The 21,481-nt window shown below is 44.7% G+C and overlaps 1 protein-coding gene and 1 pseudogene across 4 annotated transcripts in view; one reads left to right on the top strand and one right to left on the bottom strand.

Annotated features, from left to right (window-relative positions):
• The window catches only part of LOC148015230 (uncharacterized), a 158,017-nt gene that overhangs the window by 67,903 nt on the left and 68,633 nt on the right, over nt 1-21,481 (top strand). The gene's annotated exons all lie outside the window — the stretch shown is intronic.
• Nucleotides 6,173-7,017, bottom strand: LOC148015231 (uncharacterized; annotated as a pseudogene).

Below are 21,481 nucleotides of genomic sequence, written 5' to 3'. Positions count from 1 at the left end.
GTAGAGGCCGAGTGAGGTGGTCCAAAATTGTCTCCCCTCGTTGGCCGTTAGGGGCATAAATGACTAAAAGTTCAATAAGTGTCTCATTTACTCTCATAGACATCCATAGGGCCTTCCCTAAGACTAGGATGTCCTAGTCTTGAACATAGTTGCATTCTGTCTACGGATGGAACGTGTAATGGGGATGTGAAATTTAGATACTTTGTTTAGCATTTGATTTAAGTGTCAATTGAATGTGCAAATGTGAGGTGCACATGTGATGTGCAAGTTAGTTATTTCACAATGATGGGCCAAGGACCCTAAGAAGTTAGTGGGTATCAAAGGAAAAAGTTGTAACAAGTTATGTTAGTTAGGTACTAGGTGGTGCCTGGTAACAAATTTTGGCTCAGAATATAATAATAGCCATTAATGTCAATGGTGACATTAGGAACTAGGCATTAATTAATTAATTAATGCAAGTTCAGGGGGCAAATAAATGCTCAGGAATACTTGGATGGAAAATTGGCCTAGTGAATTTAATTGTTGATTGGTATAGTTAATTTTAGAGCAAGAATTAATTAAATTAATTTTTAGAATTAATATTCTGAACATTAATTTAAATGGGCAAAGCTTGCTCATACAAGTGAGTAAAAGACTATTAGAGGTTGGTGGAGCCTCATTCTAGCATTGTGGAGGTTAGGAGAGGAGGAGAGAGAGATGTTGTTGCAAATTTTCAGCCATTGATAATTAGCCCAGCCATTGGAGGCTATTAAAGAGCTACCCCTAGCAAGTAAGAAACCAATGGTGAGGGGTTTCTATAGATGTTTGGCAAAAGAAGCAACAACCATTGGAAATCTGCCGCTTGGAGAGTGTAGAGGCAAGAGGAAGATCACCAATCAACATTCTCCAAATGAAGACCTTGGATCGGAAAGGCGTTTTGTTAAGCTGGTTTGTGATTACCATCGATTTCCACCACGCTTGACCTTGTTGCAGACCCTAGGTGGTGTTGACCTTTTGGCCAAGCCAGTCCTTATTGCGCATAAGCAAATGGTATATCTGATTAGCTGAAGCACGGCCCAATGCAGCCAACCATTAATAATCTAATCTTGCCAAGGAGCCTCTTGGTCCAAAGAGGGGAGGGTTTGCATGGCCTATAAAGAGGTCGAGAGGGCATCCCACAAGTTAGCATAGCCTCGGGGAAGATAAAAGTGGTATCGAATTGAATTGAAAGATATGACAGTCCCACTTGTAGGTAGAAGAGCATCAACAACAGTGACTAGTCCTAGGCATGCCATCCTATTCAACATCGGCCTTTGTTTCTATTTGCCTTACTAGGTGAGAAGCCTCAAACAGCCAAAAAGTTTTAACTAGGACCAATTTGCACGTGTGGGCCAGATGATTCAAAATCATGGAAGACTTAAGATGAAAAGGCTATTCAGCATTAACCACGTGCCACCATGAGGAAGAAATACTGGTGTTCCCATATTTAATACCTTGAGTCTCAAGGAAGAACCTAGAAATCAAGGACTAGGGTTGCCTACCCTCTCACAAAGCCTGGAACAGTGACCAATGGAGAGCAATCATTTGTTCAAGTCTAGAACAGCCCCACCGCCCATTCTTTAGGGAGGGCAAACATGGTGCCAAGAGATCCGGGATGTACCCATCCGTATAGAGCCTTTTTTCCAAAGCAAGAACCACATGGGTTGAGTAATTTCTCGTAAATTAGACTTCAACCAAGGGAGCAAGGGAAGGCAATATGAAACCATTGGTACCATGATTGTTTGAGCAATTTTCAATCTTACATGGAAAGGCCAAGCTTGTGATTTTCAATATACAAACGTATATATAATACCCGAGGAGATCCAATCCATTAGCACTTTAGGCGAAATTTGCACCCCTAGAGGATAGCCCTGATGCTTGAAATAGAGCTTTTAAGCACAACCTCACCTTGCCAACCCAAGGCCTGAGGATCACTTTTAGTGCAATTGATAAGGACCGACTTAGATGCATTAATGTGGAGTTCGGAGGTGGTTAGTAGTTTGGTTAGCTCATGTGTGAGATTGGTTGGCTAGGCATGTGGGTTGGGCGTCTTGCATTTTTTATGTGCCATTTGGGATTTTTTCAACGTTTATTGCTTGTCGGCTGGCATTTAATGCTGGCCAACCTGATCACCTAGCAATGTGGGTTGGGCATGTGACATTTTGTATGTGCCATCTGGGGTTTTTTATGAGCCATTATTGTGACGATTCCAGCATTTGTTGTTGGTCGGCTAGTATTTAATGTTGGCCAATCTGGTCACATTTATGGCATTATTTTGTGCCATATATTTGGGCTCCTCCTCCATAGTTGCAGATTCTAATGCAGGGTCTTGTTGGAGAGAGGGAGCCGGTGCCAATGCCTATGTAGCTAGTGACTCATTGTTGTGTGTAATTGTCTCATATTTGTTCTATGGATTTATTTCCCAAGCACATTTTTGAGTTCTCTTTTGTAGTGCCCTTGTTTTTTCTCCTCCTCTCTCTTTTGTCTTGTGTTTAGCATCCTTCTATGCTTCCATTGTTGCATCCACTTCTGATAGAGGCCATCGCTCTTCTTATATTATTAGGATCAGCCTTGAGAAACATGAGTGTGTCATCCACCAAAGCTTGCCCAACCAACTGTTCCTATTAAGGGAGAGAGAGTCCAACCACCTCACCATTAGCTGCGAGGTGAGACATCATCATCAGAATGGGATCTAGGGCAAAGAGCAAAGGACTCAGTAGACAACCCTACCTAATAGATTGATAGAGGGGAAAGGGTCCCATGACACCACCATTGAGCAAAACTCTTGAAGAGGAATCCATATTAATAGAATTAATAAGTCCATACATTCTTGGATCGAATCCCACGCCTTGGATTAGCTGACCTAAGAAGGACCATTACAAATGGTCAAAGGCTTTTTCCAGGTCTAACTACGTGAATGACCAAGGAGTGATGTATCCTCTCCACTTGATCCCATATCACCGTGTGAAGACATGCTTGTTGTGATTCACTGCTGAGAGCAATTTCAGCAAGTTTTGCAACAATGATCCCAAGTTGCAATCAAGTGCCATGGGCCCACCAATTCAAAGGATTCGATAGCATCCTAGCAATGAAACTATGAAACTAGCCTTCCTTTAGTGGATGGGTAGTAATTCCTTGATTACAACTTAATTACAGCACTAAGTATTTATTGCAAAACTGAAAGTGCAAATTTACCTACTCATCTTTGGAGGATGGACACCCAATTGGCTCCAAAACTAGTGCTCCTTTCGGTATTTCCTAAGCTTTACTGAAGTAGAAGTTGATTTACAATGGATTCTCCCAATTCCCTTTGCAATCCAAATTCCCCTTGCTATTCAAAGTAACTAGCAAGTCTTCAATCTGATTTGCCCTTTGATTCGAGCAATCAATTGGCCTTCACCCACTTCGAGAAGAGTGGAAATTCCCCAAATTTGATGGATGGCTAGTTCTCCAACCGATTTCATTAAAGATCATTAGATGTTTTGTTGAGAGTCAGGGGCTCTTTCTCATACAAATTATATGGTTAAAATGGTACTTCGAGGCCAATCACCTTCAGCCTTGAATGATTCAGGTCTTGGAGTCTTCAATGTGCAGCATGCTTCTTGAGGAAGCTACTAAACCCTAATTTTTGTTGTAAATTAGGGTTTACAGCAGAGATTCACCCAAAATCCCCACTTCCAATGGTTGGATTGCTATTAAACTTGTAGCAAAGCTAGGAAATGGTTGGAGAAAAAGAGAGAATGCTGTAGAGAGAAAATTCAGAGATTTGTTGCAAGAATTTAGTGAAATTGAGCTATTGACGTAGTTTCCAGCTCCAAATGGATTCACCAATAGCAAAGGGAGAATCAAAGGCTGTAATCTTCAGGAGAAATTGCATCATCCACGATTATCAACTTCCCCAGGTCAGGAATATGCAACCACCTTCACCAAAATGGTCTCCAATGGCTGAGAAATGGAAGGTTAGGCAGCAGCAGCTCAACCTCTCTTCCGAAAAAATCCAAAATGCAAAAACAAGATTTCCTTCTCCCTTCAGCCCCAATTCAGTTTTCACAAACTTCACGGGCAAGTTTTGCCAAGCGGCAACCTTCTAAACTGAATTTCTAGCGTTATCCAACCCATTAAATTAACTTCTTGAATATAAATTCTGAAAATTAATTTAATAATTATTTCTATGTCTAGAAAAATAATCTAATGAGACAATAATTTAATTGCCTCATCCACTTCACCTCCCAAGCATTCGTGTCCCATTTTTGACCTTCAGATTGGTGTTAAGTACCATTAAACACATCTCTACTGTCACCAACTAACACTTATGGCCAAGTAAATGGCTTAATCTTTTACATCAACTGATTCCCTTGGGACCTGGGCTCATTAATTTACACTAATCTTAGTTGCATCTCACATGTGCAACATTTACTCAAACATGTGATTAAAAATTAATCCACATGTTAAGTGAGGCTTGCAAAAATATGTATCCTCATGACATAGTAAGTGAAACTCATCCATGGCAACAACTTTCCATTGCATTGGAAAATTTGCTCTTCTAGAGGTGGTGCTCGTGTCATATAAGAGAATCAATTGACCCTCCAACCAATGCTTTTTGAAGATCCCCTCCATGAGGTTTTGTCCTGGCCAAAAAATGTGAAACAATGGAAGCAAATTGACATTGTTGAAAAAAACTGCAATGAACGCAAAGAACAAAAAAGAGAACAACAATAATGCAAGAACTCAAAGAGAATAGACTGGAAAATGGAATCCATATACTAATACTTAAGGACGATACAATGGCATGGGCAGTGAGTCACTAGTAGTGTGTACTAGTCCCACTCTCTCCACCTCGAAGTAGTCGTGTTATAGGATGTGTATTTGATAGTTGAATGACAGTGGGAAGGGGCGACCTATAAATAGGCTGAAATAATGACCCAAGGAAATATCAGTAAGCCAACAAAATTTGGCACCAAAATATATGTTGGCCAGCCATAAAGTCAATGGCATAAAAAGTGAAATGCACCCTAATGCATAGACTCTAACACCCAAGAGATGTACTCAAACACCCTCTCTGAGATCAAGAGCGATTATTATGAACAAATGTACAATGATAATGACTCATCATGGTACATATGACAATACCTGTCAGTTAGGACCATGGATACCCAAGCAATGAGTGATCAAGCCACCAACAAGGTGCTTTGGAAAGACAGGGTTGTTAGTGTCAATTGTACCCATCCATGACCATAGAAATTAGAAATAGCTAGATCTCGATGTTTGTCGCATTGATGCCTTGGTGAAGCATTTGTGGCCATGGATTTCTTGCCTTTGGTTAGACCATCAAAGTGTCCTCTCATTTGAGCTCAAACTAGGAGCAAAGGCTGCTCTGTCACAAAAAACAACCCATTATGAATGTGGAAGTAGAAACGTCAGAAACGTTTAGAACCGAAACGTTAGAAATGTGTTTTGTAAGTTTCTTTCAAGAGGGGGTAAAATAAGAAATACGATGTTTTTTATAAAGGGGTTTTTAATAGTTTTAAACGAGGGAAAGAGGTCTTAAACATCCATGGAACTCTCTTAAACAAAAATAAGTGAATTGAGCAGAAGTGATAAAACATGACACACTATAGTCAATTCAGAATAACACGTTACACATCAATGATCCATAATCCATTGTTGACTATTGTCAAAGATTACTCTTTGAATAAGCTATACTATAATCAAACCTTAAACATCATGATCATTGATTCATATAATATCACATAAAGAAAATTAGAATAGACATTTTACAAAGCCCTTGTGCAAATAGCAATGTAAAATGTGTGAAGTGGCAATATTATGTTTTTCACTTCAAAACAAAATGACAAAATATCAAACTCCAAAATGAATCATGATGCGTCATAGATAGCTCATAAATGAAACTAGAGTCATATAATCAACTGTCCAAACAATAATGGTCCATGGACACTACGTTGTCTACAATGACAAAATCCCAAAAAGGTAAGACTCTAATCCAAAATCATGAACCCTCATATCTCATACTCATCCTCCTTACTCACAGTGCAATCATTCTCTATGTCATTTATGACACTAGTTTGAGTACTAACTGCTACCATCCTACTAGAATTGAGGCATTAGCACCCTTGATCCAAGATCTTGTCTGATGTCAAAGTTGTGCTCTCTCCACTACGTGCAAGGTCCACACCTCATTGTCCTCATGTGTAGAATGCACCAATTTTTCTAAGTGAATTCCCACCTTGAAGGAGTTGGGGTTGATCTCATTTGGTCCCTTGCAATTCTGCCTCTTGCAGAGAAGCTTTAAATTTTAATTCACATAAACTAGATACTTGAGTTGCTTAGGAGTTAAATGATTTGTTGTCTTTGTGTGTATGGCCGAAAATAAACTCCAATTTCTCTCACAAGCTCTTGATTAAGACTCTTGTGAGAGAACCCTCAAGGCAATATGTTGAAGCTGGGGGCATGAGTTACCATACTTCTCCCACCAAGTAACCAGCTTGAGTTGTGAATCTTGAATGCTAGCCCATGAACTCCCAAAGTGAGAGTCAAGAGGATCTCTATATGCTAGAAGCTGTCCCTCAATTATGTCTTGCAATATTGGATTTTGCTTCACTTTGCAAAGATAAGAAGTCCATCTTGAGCAAGCTTGGTATCATGCTTTTGCCCCTCATTCCTCCAATAAGGATGCAAGATGTGAGCAACATCATAGATGGGGTGATGAAACCAATCCCATCTATCTTGTCATATCTCCTTTCTTTCATCCATATTGCAAGTGGATAGAAAGATTAGTTCCAAGTAATAAGTTGTCAACAAGGTCCATTGAAATTTGAATGATGGATACTTTAAAATTCAAATATAGAATGGACCAAGAGCTTGAGAATAAGATTTCTACCTAGGAAGCAAGATAAGTATACATGTATCAAAGGCACCGCCAACTTTGTCTATGAACTAATAGATGAGACCCATAGTGCTCCCCTTGGAGTTAGAAAGTTGCAAGGAAACTGTTATGGGAGCACTAGACTATGCTCGAGAGACTAGACTAGATGCAAGATTTGTTACAAGAATTCTGATTACAAGATAATCCCACATAGGGGCACAAAAGGTACAATGATAACTTAACAAGATATAGAAAATCACAACCTGGGATCGTAGCTATAGACAATAGGAATCAATAAGATATGAAGGATGCCATAACCTGGGACCGTAGATATGGATACAAGATATTAGAATTACTTTATGTGTTATGGAGATGACGGTGAAATGGGCTAGAGAGTCTAGGTTCCAAGCATGAAAAATGTGCTATGCAGTCGAGATGTGGTATTTAATGAGTCAAAGCTGCTGAAAAATGCCACATCTAGTGATTTGGACAAAAAGAAAGTGAAATTTCAGCATGATCAGCCACTTGAAAAACCATGAGCCACTAAAAATTCAGCTTCATTTGATGCTGGTTTTAATAATCAGCATATCATCATTGAGCCATATGAAAATGGGCAAGTAAGGGATCCTGAAAATCAGCTTGGGCAACAAAATCAACATGCTGAAAGTGATTTTAAGCAGCCTGAACATGCAGTTCAGGTTGCTGAAAATGAATTAGAGCAGCCTGAACATGTATTACAGTAACCTGAGAATGAATTACAGCAGCTTGAAAGTGATGTGGATCCAGTGCCTGATAACACAGATCATTGGGTGAGGAGGTCTACACGTGTCAGGAGATACAGAGATTTGATCCCTCTTTGGACTGCATTTTACTCACAGATGAGGGTGAGCCTCTCACATATAAAGAGGCATTATCATGTGAGTTAGAGAAAAAGTGGGAGCTAGCTATGCAGGAAGAAATAAAGTCATTGTATCAGAATGATACTAGGGATTTGGTTCCTTTTTTTTTGCAAGTAAAATGTGGCTGATTATATTACTAAGAAAAACTGATTACAACGGGGTGCTCATGCTCAACAGACTAGCTGAAGCTGATACAAAGTCACCAATACATCATGTACACATGCCTCTCAGGGCGGTCTGGGGGGGATGGGGGCAAGAAGCCATGGGGGGGGGGGGTGTATCGCCAATTGGAGCTGCTTGCCTGCATCATGAAAAACAGATCCTGGCCGCCCCAGGTGGGCATGAAGTGACCTCGGAGCTCCTGACGGGCCCTGGACTGACCCTGCACCTGATCACATCAGCTGCGGAGGGAGTGGATGATGGAGGTCTAGAGCTCTATTAAGGTCGCATGTGCTGAAAGTCTCTCTCCGCCGAAAGCCTCCCGGTATCGCGCCTTCCAGACATGCCATCCAGTAAGACTCCCTATGATCTTCCATATCTCCGAGCGGTCTATGGTGGGCTCCAGTACCTGACGGATGGGTAGAGCCTCCAAACCAACCACTGCATACGGCCCTGCCTCGATAATGAATATCGTGTCCTGCATCCCGGCCTCATACAAAGGGTGACGGCCTTGGCTGATTGCCTGCCAACAGAAAGCTCCCCATGAGAGACATCCAAGGCTGGGTGCTATACGGCGAAGGATGCGGCATGCTCCTCTCCACACGAGCTGCGCCTCCTCACATGACCAAAGGCAGTGCTTTGGGGTTTCCAGAGACTGCTGTGTGCAACGCTTAAAACCTCCCTCCTCCTGCATCTGGGCAAGCCAACTTCCCACCGCCAAGCCTCCATGTGCCACTAGCCATAGGAAATACGACATCCTCCTCGGTCTCCAGCTATCCCATAGGCGGCGCCAGAAAGTCCGTCGAAAGGGCTCCGTGATGCTATGCTCCGCCTAGTGCCTGCTACATGACGGGGCCCAGTCCATATCCTCCTGCATCAGTACATGTTTGCCAATCCTAACAGTGTACTCTAGGAACCTGGGTGGCTTCTTGGCGATCGCAGAGGCCAGCCATAGCCACTCTCCTGGGTCCCACTCTAGCTCATCAAGTGGTGCTGCCCTCCTAGATCCAAAGGCACCACTCCCTGAGCTCCTTCCAAAAAACGTAGGGGTCCAGTCGCCAAGTCTTCCCATGAAGGCCCACCACCTGAATCCTCCTCCACAAAAGGGCGCAACCCCCTCATCCTGCTGCCCTCTATCAAGGGTTAGACGTCCCTCCTCCTGAACGGCGAAGAAAGTCCCCTGCGGGGCGCCGTCCACTCTACCTATCACCTGAAGGGGGATGCCTGCTAGTGAAAACCTAGCTGCCCATACCTCTCCGGGCTCTATCGGCTCTCGTATTGGAGGAGCAAGCCACTCCAGAGGTATTGCTGCGTCTATCTCCCTTCTCCTCAACTCCACTCTTCTGTGGCAGCCTGATACTCGTTGCAACACCTTCTCGTCCGCCATCTTGTATATCTCCCGCCATGTCCTGACGGTACGAGCCAGGCCGGCCTTCCATCAAGCCCACTAGATGTGGGAACGCTCACCTATCTTTGCCCCTTCCCGATCTTTGACCTGGGGGTTCTAGATCACCGTCTGATAGTCGATCTCCTCCTGGCAGCTTGGGGGGCTCTGGATTAGGGCCTTGCGGAGACCTTGCCACACGCGGAGTAAGCTGCGAAGGAAAGGTGATTTGGGGGGAGGGGGTGATTTGGGCTGACGTGAAGATTCATCTCAAGGACGGCCTCCACTTGCCGCCAAGCCTTGGTCTACAGTCCTGAAGGCCCTCCTGCAATAAGACCTTCCAGGTCTGCCCTCCTTGTGTGAGACCGCAGACAACTCGCTTGCCCAAGAGGGCCATACTCTGATACTCTGAGTCTATGATCCCAAGCCCTCCCTCTGACCTATGTCGTATGATGGATGTCCACGCCACCTTGGCCCTGAAATTCTTGCAACCATCGGACCCTGACCAAAGGAAATTCTGCACCAGGCGGCGAAGCTGCACTACGTACGATGAGGAGAAGCACCAACACGAGGCGATGTACCAGGCCGTCGCTAGGAGGACCTGGTTGACCACTAGGGCTCGTCTGGCTAGTGAGAGGCGAGTCGTGCTCTAGTAGGTTAGTTTGCTCCGAATAGAATCAAGGACTGGAAGAAACTGCTGGGTAGGCGTGATGTTGAGTCCCATCTGGAACCCTAGGTACCGGACGGTCTGCCCTCTACTCACCCATCTAAATCCCAGGTGGATGCCCCACTCTATGCTAGAGTCCGGGTCTGTGAGAAAACCAACCGACTTTCGCCAGTTGATTTTCGCTCCCGCTGCAGAACAGAACACATCAAGAGCTAGCCTCACTCTCTCCAGTATCAACTCATCGTTCTCTATGTAGAGGGCTGTATCATCTACGTACTCTGAGTCTAACAACTCAGTCTCCTCTCTCATTGGAAGCCAGAGGCCGCGTAATAGTCGGTGGCTGAAACTCTCTTGCTGGAAGAGGTGCGTGTAATAGTCGGTGGCAATCTCCATCACCTCGTCTGGGCTAGAACGAGTCCTCCTACATTGATCCCGAAGGCTGCGTATCTGCTCTCCTGCAGTGCGAGGTTGGTGCACTTGGAAGACTCCCGGCACATCGTATCCCCCTTTCGCGTTCAGAAGGCTGCTGAGGTTCGGAAAGAAAACTCTGAGCCCCTGTCCTCTAGGCCAGCAATGGCTGCACGCGCGTGCACCTCTTGTGCCTGGAGGGTGGGGTCCCCTAGTGCCTCCTGTGATGATTTCTGCGTGGCTGCAAGGTCTCACCAGAGTGCTCTCTCCTCCTTCTAGCTCTGCTGCTTGTCTTGTATGGTTGCCTCTTGGCAGATTCTGCTCGACTCTGCTAGGACCTCTACAACCTCCACTGCAATCCGGTCCCTCCTGCCCCACTCTCTAGTCCAAATCTGCTCAATCTGTCTCGTCACCTCCCCCCTCCTATAGATTGAGTCAGGGATCCGACATGATCGTGGATCTAGGGCGGATGTTGGGGGGTCAAGTGTTAGGAGAACCGGGCAATGATCGGACAATGTGGTGCTTGCAAACTGCTCAATTTGGCCTCCACGAGAGCCTCCCCACTCTCCCACAAAACCTGTCCAACCTCTCCAGCAAGGCTCTACCTAGCCGCCTATATCCCCAGGTGAAGTCCAACGATCTCTCCCTCCTGTGAAAGGCAGGGTCTCTCCAGGCATTGCGTGCTTCGACTGCTAGCAAGAAGACCTCCCATGCCTCGTGCTCCTTCCCAGCCATGCCCTGGTAGTTTTTGCCTTTGCCTTGCTGGTTCTCTAGAGCCTCCAGATTGTTGAAGTCTCCTCCAACGATCCAGGAGTCCACCTCTGGGACTCCATCCGTGATCTCCACGGAGAACGTGCTGCATGCCCTAACCTCCATAGGGGCATAGACATTGAGGACTTCAAGGCAGGAGTCCCCAATATCTAGTATGACCCATAGAACCCTCCCTGCCACTATCGTCCCGTGGTCTCGTACACAGGCGGTGAGAGACTCGGGCCAATAGAGGTGCAAACGCCTCCACTCCTGCCGTGGGCACCTATGGCGTGCTCCCTGTAAGTGTGCAAGCTGCTTGGAAGCACCTCCCTACCCGTTGGGCCTGGGTGGGGGTGAGCTTGTGCTCTTGTAGAAGTAAGATGCTGATCTGTCTGGCTAGGGTAGGTTGCAGTTCCTATCGAACAATCAACTTCTTGGAACCACGTGTCCCACTGTAGTGGAGGCTATTCACATTCCAGGATGCTAGGTGTAAGCTCATGGGGGAACCTGTGTGACTGACCGAACAGGCATCCGTTCGGTGTGGAGGCTGCAGATGAGGAGGAGACACTGTGAGGCATGCAAGTAGGGGGGCTGTGGAGTGCTCTGTTGAGGGGGTGTGGCTCCCCCCCCTGCTCCCTGTTGACGAGGCTGGGTCTGAGGAGCTGGTTTTGCCCCCCTGCCGTCGCTCTCTCTATCGTCTCTAGACCTTTTTGAAACCGTTAGCATTCACCTGCGGGCCTAACGGCGGAGCCGCCTTGGCTCCAAAATACGTACAAATTGCTGCCTGATGCCCAAAATCGTGGCAACGCAAGCACTGCCCTGGTTGCCCAATCACAATGACCTGCTGCCTGAAGGAGTGCCTTTTTGCCCCAATCTCTAGGAATTGTGGGATATTCTTGATCTCTTTCACAACCACTCGTACCTTGGGGACTCCTGCCGCTGTCACTGCATCCGCGAAAGATGTGGGAAGGACAGTGTCGAAAAGCCGACCAAAGTCTTGGACCAACTGGCGATACTCTATCGCCAGGCCGTGGAAAAGAAGGGTGACCGGGTGCCGGAGAAACCTGTTGTGGAGCGCAAACGCCTCCATAGTAAAGCCATTGTACCAAGGGACCATGTATATGACCCCCTTCGTGGACGCATATGGTGAACTGGTGAGTAACTTGCGAGCTGCGTCCACCGAACTGAGCCGGAAGATCCCTTGGCCCATTAGGACCGCCTTCATGATCTGCGTTGTGCCGATGTGCAGCGTGGAGTGAAGCAAGTCCCGAAGTTGGGCCCTGGCTGGGGAATGTCCTACTACCTAACCATAAATCGCTGTTTCGTTTAGCTCCAGCTCCTTAGCCGGGACGTCTAAGAGCTGCTCCTTAGAGAGGACGACGCGCAAGGTGTTTGATTGGGGGGCACTCGCTGAGTACACCGGCGTCTGACCAGAGGTTTTCATTGCGCGTCCCTTCTACGAGGACTACCAATCACGTCGCGGTGCTACGTGAGGGGGGGAAGTTGCTGCAGATCGAGGGAGCAACTTGGAGAGTGAGGGATCAATGGTGAGGGGGGGAGACCGCTTCTGTTTTGACACATCGCAGATGGATTGGAGGTTGCAGACGGAGGCAACGTGCCGGGGTGGGGGGGGTAGTGGGCTATCAGGGCGGGGGGGACAGTCTCTCCAGGGCAGGCAGGTGGGGGGGAAACGGCCGGGGGGGGGGGGGGGGGGGGGGGGGGCTGTCTCGCCTGGGCGGACAGGCAGGGGGGAGCGGCCAGGCGGAGGGGAAGAAGCCAGGTGGGGCGGGGCATTCACGACTAGGCGGGTAGGCAAGGTAGAAAACGGCCAGGCGGGGGGGAAGCGGTTAGGCGGATGGACAGACAGGGGAGACGGCCAACAAAATTGGAGGGCGCGATCAGAGGGGGCGGGAGGGAGCGATCAGCCGGAGCTGGGGGGCATGAACGATCTGGGGTTTGGGCGCAATTCGATGGAGCGGGGGGGAGCATGCAACGTGACGGGTTCCGAGCGCTTCAATTCCTGATCTCATAACACTTCTCAAACTAGAGACAATGGGGTTTTGGTTCCATTGCCCAAAGATAGAAAAGCTATTTCTAACAAATGGGTCTATAAAATCAAGTGTGTAGATGGCAATCCCAAATACAAAGCCAAGCTTGTGGCTAAGGGCTATACACGAAAAGATGGGATTGATTTTCAACAAGTCTTTTCACCTGTTGTCAAAATGACAACTCTTTGGGTATTGTTTGCTATCGTAGCATCTATGGATCTTGAACTTAATTAGATGGATGTTAGAACTACATTCCTACATGGTGATTTAGAAGGAGAGCTGTACATGAAACAACGAGAAGGCTTTGTTATGCTAGAAAAGGAGCACTTGGTGTGTAGGCTTAAGAGAAGGTTGTATGGTTTGAAAGGAGCTCCTAGACAGTGGTATAATAAGTTTTATGCCTTCATGCTGTCACATGGGTTTAAAAGAAGCAATGTAGATCACTGCTTATATATAAAGAAGGCTGATGATGGAAGCCTTATAATACTTGTGATTTATGTGGATGATATGCTTATTACTGGTAAGCATAAAAGCTAGGTTAATGCCTTGAAAAGATAGTTGAATTCAGTCTTTTCCATGAAGCACTTGGGTGCAGCTGGGCATTCGTGTAACAAGAGATAGAGAGTAAAAAACCTTATTTCTCTCATAAGAAAAGTACATTAGCAAAGTACTTAATCGTTTTTCTATGGCAGATGCTAAGCTACTTGGTGTTCCTTTACCAACATACCTTAAGCTTAGCAAAGGAGATTGTCCTAAAGATGATAAGGCAGATAGCTTTATGAAGGGTGTTCCTTATGCTTCAATTTGTGGGTCACTCATGTATGCTATGGTTGCCACTAGACCTGACATTGCTCATGCAGTGGGAGTTGTGAGTAGGTTTATGTTAAATCTTGACAAAGCACATTGGGAGGCAGTAAAATGCATCTTCCGGTACCTTAAGGGCATATAAAGAAAATGTATTTGCTATGGAAAGGATACACTAGATCTGGAGGGGTATTGTGATGCAGACATGGTAGGTAACTTGGATACTCGCAAGTCTTCTAGCGGGTACATATTTACCTTGACTAGTGGTGTAGTTTCTCGGTGTTGTGGATTGCAGAAGATAGTAGCACTCAGGGTTGTCTTCGTACATGATACGAACTAATTCGTACGGTACGTATCCGTACGATTTCTCTCCCCCAAGCCTCTCTCTCTCTCTCAAGCTTCTCACACCCTCTTTTTCTCTCAAGCCTCTCTCTCTCTCTCTCTGGCCTCTTTCTCTTTCTCAACCATAGTTGCACTAGTACCATGTACGAAAGGTTTCATACTATACCATACTTTAGGTATCATACCTTACATATTAGTACCATAAGATACCAACTCAATGGATACATCTTTCCCATTCGAACTACACTTTGGGACGAGCTAAATGCTCCTTATATTAATATGATTCTCCTATGAGATTAGGTTATTTGAGATTCGAACAATTTCTCTCAACCTTCTCTCTCTCAAGCCCACACTTCTCTTATTTGTATGATCATGCATGTATGATGTATCCACTCACATCTATGTACTTATGAGTTGTAGGTAGCAGTAGCGCAAGGGAAGCAGGTGGGCGGAACCCCCGACAAGTCCGTCCTACGACAGGGTGATCCCAGAGAACTAGGAGGCTTCTCACAAGATTTTACCTTCGTTCGACCTTTAGGTATTGTTAGGTTAGAACCCGATTTATGTCATTTTAGGGGACCGAAATGGGACTATACCCTATGGGCAGAGAGGTTGAGCGATGCATCCCTCTCGTTTTCCATTCTCTTTGAACCAAATGTGGCATGGTTTGCTTAGGCTTGGGTATCTCTGTGTAAAGTAGGATGTCTAGGATTCGACGCTAGAATGCTGATAAGAGACCTTGGCCACTAGGAGCCCAAATTTTAGGTCGATCCTAGAGGGTTCTGGAGCATTAGGTTTTGGCATGTTAGTACTCATCTTATATACTCTAATAGCATTGCTATTTAGACTTGAAATATCTACTCTATTATCTTTAGTCCAAAATAATCAAGTTACTTTTTTTCATACTAATATCGTATTGTACCTTATAAAATCTTAAGGTACCATTTAGTACCGTATTTTATCGTACCGTACCATATCATACCTTTCGTACTTGACAACTATAGTAGCACTTTCTACCACTGAGGCTGAATATATTTCAACCAAACTGAATCTTCGAAAGAAGCTGTTTGGCTTGGTCATTTGGTCAATTTTGGGCTGTCCACCAAAACACCTATACTTGGATGTGATAGCCACAGTGCTGTATGTGTGGCTAAGAATTCCATGTTTTATTCATGTACCAAATATATTGATGTGCGGTATCACTTCATCAGATAGGTTTTGGATTATGGTCTAGTCACATTGACTAAGATCAAAACACAAGATAACCCTGGAGATGTTCTCACTAAAAGTCTTGCAAAGGCTCAACATGAGCATTGCATTCGGATAGTGGGAGTTGGTTAAAGGTTCAGTTAGGACCTTTAAGTGGGAGGTTATTTGGTGTAAAGGCCCTTACGCTACTCCTGTGTATATATTTATTTACACATGTGAACACACCCTTGTGGGTGTAAGTGTACCGTTCCCTAAGTATAAATACATTCTTTTATTCTTTGTGTGTACCACACTGGTACATACCCATCTCTCGACTCTCCACTCTCTACATTGTACTGCTGAATACACCTCGATTGACGCGCACACTACACTTGAGTTTTTTCTCTTTCGCCCCTTCACACCCTACACTTTACTTTTTTGTATGATGTATGATATATCATGTATACAGTCCCATCTATGTACGTGTAGCATGTGATGCATATTGTGCATCAAGTTTTGTCTTGTTACCCTTGTGTATTCTTCTTATTAACTTAAGTGCCATTGCTATTTTAGCTCTAAACATATACTCTATCACTTGTAGGCCAAAATAGCTAAGGCAATTTTTTTATTTGGTACTAATACTGTATCGTACCTTATAAAATCTTAAGGTACCAATTAGTACCATATTTTATCATATCGTATTGTATAGTACCTTTCGTACTTGACAACTCTGTCTAGGACTCATAGTATTAATGTTGGTCTTGCAAATGCTCCATATAGTACTGGTCATGAGGGAAATGCAACAATGAATGCATGCAATGTATGCAAAATTGTATCTTCTTGGTATGGCTAGTAGTATGCAAATTCCCATGCACAGTCAATTTCCAATGGTCTAAGGTATGCAAATAAGAATGTTTCCTAATGGATTTGGTGCTCCTAGCATATCAAGTACACACAAGGGGCTCGTCAACTAGATACAATGTTACATATCAGTTAACTTGGAATTGCAACAATGTGAAAGTAAAGCATTGTAATGCTCAAGAGGGAAAAAGGCCTCGAACCTAGTAGAGATTTTGAGACAAGTAAAGCTAGAGGTAAAGTTTCCATGTACTTCTTCATGAAGCTTTAGTATCGTTTTACGTATGAAAGAATGCAACTGGATGGAGGAGCGTGATTTGGCAATTGTCCTCAATGATGCACTTTACCTTGATGTATTTCAATTAGAGCCAATTTTGAATTGGGCTCTTTCGTCAGCAGAGTATTGCTTGATAATCAATGGAGAGGTTGTATCTCCACTCCCCTAGTGATGGACAACTTAGATATGTAGTGGATCCCAGGTGTAATTGATTTGCATCTAGGGTATTGTATGCTGATAGTATTTTTGCCATTGGGATCGTTTAGTGTACTATACATTTGCAAGGTTATTGATGTGTATGGAATACATGGAATGTACATTTTGATGTGATGTACAAATATTTGCAAGGTATGTATGGAATACATGGATGGTATGCAATGTACATTTGTAAGTCATGCAAAAGAAATGCATAAGTTACATGTGGTTTACTGTCTGCAGTTGATGTATGCTCTACATATGGTACATCATTGCTATGAGGTGTTGTTTATGCTCAAGTTATGCATTACAATGCCTTAGTGGTCAGAATAGTGTTGGATTTTGGCATGTGGATGTATCGGTTATGGTTCTGTCAGTGATTATAATCATGTGTATGGATTGTAACTTGTTTGAGTCGCTAGAAATGTTCAGCAAGCGTTTGGTGTTAGCATGGTGAAGTAATAGTGACCAATGTTGTTTCTACTATGATGCCTTTTAAGAAATTTCCATCTAGTATGTTTTACTTTGGCACATTGCAATGTAATTGAGGACAATTGTAGGGATTTCAAGGGAGTGATCGGTTATGAGTAAGGACGTGAAATTTTATTACTTTGCTTAGCATTGGATTAAAAGTCAATCAAATGTGGAAATGTGACTTGCACATGTAAGGTCCACGTCAATTATTTCACAATATGGGACCTAGGATGTCATGAGGACATGTATTTTTGAAACCTTACTTAACATGTGGATTAATTTTTAATCATATGATTAAGTAAATGTTGCACATATGAGGCTCCTGAATCCAATAACCAGCACTGTGCATACATACTAGATGTCTCAGTCAAGTGTGAAGCATCAGAAAAACTAGCTGCAAGTATAAACTCATCACCACCATCGGACTCCTCAGTCTGCGTGACATTAATTTCCTAAATCTTGACGTTGGACTTCGCAGGTACTATGCTGCGATTAGAGGACTTCTCCTGCACTTTATCTTTCCCCTTATCCTTGCGCTTCTCATTGCGCAACTCATGACACTGTGGTCTAATATGGCCCTTTTTCCCACAATGATGACAAGTGACATTTGCATTGCGCCCACGCGACTTCCTACGCGACTTGCCACGAGATTTAGACCGACCCTTCTGCGAGTCACGGCCACGGTTATTACCACGATCATTCCTGTCATTCCTGCCTCTAACTGTCAAAGCATGACTACCATGAGAGGCATCCAAGTTTTTGCGATTCACCTCTTCCTGAAGAAGAGCACTCTCAACATCTGCCAATTTTAGAGTAGCACTAGAGGCACAAAGTGCAGTGCGGAATACATCCCATGACTCATTCAGAGTCCCAAGCAAGAAAAGAGGAGTTACTTCCTCTCCAAAGGTGAAATCCTGCGAAGTCAGGTTCTTCAGTATAGCATGGAACTGGCTCAAGTGAGCAGACATAGTCGCATTATCCTTTATGCGCAGATCCATAAGCTGCTTCAACCAGTACATCTGACTCGCCGGACTTTTCTTATCATAAAGATTCTTGATCTTATTCCATAGATCCCATGCACTCTGTGCTTCCTCAAATACATTATAATGTACCTGTTCAGTGAGAGACAATACAATTGTGGACTTGCATAGCTCATCAAGTTCAAGCCAGTCGTCATTGTCCATAGTTTCAGGCTGCCCTCCACTCAACCGAAGTGGCTTAATCTGAGATTTCTGCACCAAGACCTGCCAAATTTGACTCTTCCAATAAGAGTAGTTGGTACCATCCAACTTTGTAATGTTAAAGATGGCACTATCATGCGAAGATGACGCCATTATGCAGGCTGGAAATGCCCAAACAGTCCAAAACTGCTTGCTGTTTTACTGCAGAAACTGCCCAAAAATGACCAAAACGGGGTCCAAAGGGCGAGCAAAGTGTGCCAAAAGTTGCTTCCCACTTAGTACTAGGTGCGGTACACCAAATCAGGATATTTCAGCATGAAAAGTACACCTCAGTCCACCAATAACTGCTTGCTGTAATAAATTGCAGGTATGCAGTCTAGAGAGCAAACTGTCCCAAAATAGGATCCAATGTCAAGCAAACAATGCTAGGTCCAAAGCCGGCATGAAACGGACATAAGCAAGGCCAATGACAGTGAAAAGAACATGAGCTCAACACCGAAGCATGTCAAAATAACATCTGCCAGTGAAAGGCACACCCCCAGACACTCTAGGCAAAGTGTTCCTGTAACTGCCAAAACCTGACACAAATAGGTGTCTGCTCAAAGAGAAAGATCCAAATATGAGACTCAGCTCATAAGCATCCTGTGAACCAAGAGTACATCAATGCATATCCATAAAGATCGGAGTATGATCCCAAAGTCTCAATGTGTATGTAGCTGCTCAAGACATAAACTGCTCCAAATACATGTAAGTGCTCCAATAGCATGCAATTGTTAAAGGTCAAGCAAGCATGTAAAATGCTCCCACTGGCACAAAAGGCTTACAAAGCGAGCTCAGAAGCTCAAACAACCCAAGAGAAAGCACCAGTGATAAGTGACCCTGTCAATGCATCAAGTGCATCCAAGAGAGCATGACATACATGAAGCACCAGTCGTATTAACCATGAAGCAATACATAAGCCCAAATAAGCTCTCGGTCAACTCAATGACATCCAAATAACAACCAAGATCAGTGATCAAGTAAGCCGGGAATGTTCAAATACATCCAAAATCCAAGCTCCAAATGTCGGTATGGCATACACGAACCAAATAGCATATGTCACGAACCAAAGCATGTAATGCAAAAGCCTAACTGTCAAGCAGAGACATGAGGCATAGGCGGTCCACGAGCATGCCAAGTCGGTCCAAATGCCAGTGAAGACGGAGCTAATGCAAAGCTCAAAAGCATCCCATAATCTCATACATATGCTCCAAGTCGTCCCCAAATGTCAGAGACATCATGCCAAAGCTCAAAGCATACATCCGGTATCGGTAGGTAAGTGCCAAAGCATGTAAAGTACCTTCAGCCCACTGTTATTCCAACATGTATTTATTGTTCTAAACAGTAGATTTCAGCCCCGTATTCAAGCCAAAATCGCTCCAAGTCGTCCCCAAATGTCAGAGACATCATGCCAAAGCTCAAAGCATACATCCGGTATCAGTAGGTAAGTGCCAAAGCATGTAAAGTACCTTCAGCCCACTGTTATTCCAGCATGTATTTACTGTTCTAAACAGTAGATTTCAGCCCCGTATTCAAGCCAAAATCGCTCCAAGTCGTCCCCAAATGTCCGGGTAGAAAGTAGACCGCATACGGGCATCAAATAGCTCCAATGGAATGAGGCATAAGCAACAAATGTCAGTGTCAGGGGTGCTGCCCTGTTTCCAGCACTGTTATGCAGTGAATGACAGTTTCAAAACTGAGAATGATCAGCTCCCAACCTCAGTGTCAAGCCAAAGCATCAAAATGACATCCAAAAAAGGCTCAAATGCCCTCCAAATAGGCCAATGATGAGTGCTCCATGAGCAACAAAGCATTCAGCTGTAAAACGTGGAGGTCAAAGTCTGAAAACGGGCGGCATATTCAGCGTGTTGAGGTCTGGAGTGCTGCGTTAATCACGTGGCTGAATGTTGAGTGTGGGGGGGCTCAATGATGGCCTAAGGTAGGCACATACCAAGCCATGAAGGCCCAATGCAAAGGGGAGGGAAGATATGAGCTATGGAGCTCAAGAAGAGTGGCTGCCCTTTGTTCCTGCCCTGTTTCAAACTGAGAATACACTCAAATGCCTGCAAATGCTGAAGCAATACCTCAAGGGCAAGGCCCTGATGAAGCTCAAGAAGGCCGGGATGGAGCTCGGGAAGCCGGGGAGAGTCGGGAGCTCAAGAGGTCGGCTATGGCTGCCGGGATGGAGACCCAATGCGTGAAGCGAGTCGATGCGAAGGTTGGGAAGCACCGAGTCGAGCTCGAGCAAGAGAATGCCAAGCTCTGATACCAGTTGAAAGGTGAGAAGGATCGAAGCTTGCACGCGAGCTATGGCGGGAGAGCAAGAGCAAGAAAGAGAGAGACAAGAAATGGGAACTCCAACAGTCACAATGTGTGACCGGGCCTTCCTTTATTCAAACTGTCACTAAAAAAATAAAGAATAAAGTGACGTGACGGGCGCCCGCCACCTGCAATGTGCAGTGGCGGGTACTGTCAGTGTAGTAATACACGGGGCGGCACGGTGGAGGCGCCTTTACCCCCAACAGTATGGCATGTAAGGGACATGCAGAGCTGGTCACTCCTATCATTGGAAAGCTTCGTTTGCACATTCAAAGTTATGTGGATAGCGAAAAGTTCTTTATTGCTCCATTGGAAGAATGTGATGTCTTGCTTGGTATACCTTGGTGTCATTGTGTGCATGCAGTGATTGATACTCAGCATAAGATTGTGACCCTCTTCCACAGAGGAAAAATTCATACTTTGGATGTAAAATTGAAAGGCGAATCTGTTCCTGTTGTATCTGCTTCTGCTATTTCCAAAGTAATGAAAAATTATCTTTCACCTTAGTTTTCACTAAGGATAAGTAAAAGAGAGCGGCTGATTGTCATAGGCGCGCTTTCCACTTTGCAAAGGGCGATTATGTATTGC

The sequence above is a fragment of the Lygodium microphyllum genome, chromosome 24 (assembly GCF_053477565.2).
Source record: "Lygodium microphyllum isolate KBCC chromosome 24, Lygodium_microphyllum_v1.1.10, whole genome shotgun sequence".
Taxonomy (NCBI): domain Eukaryota; kingdom Viridiplantae; phylum Streptophyta; class Polypodiopsida; order Schizaeales; family Lygodiaceae; genus Lygodium; species Lygodium microphyllum.
The sequence above is the reverse complement of the archived record's forward strand: the minus strand, read 5'-3'. Positions and strand labels throughout refer to the sequence as shown.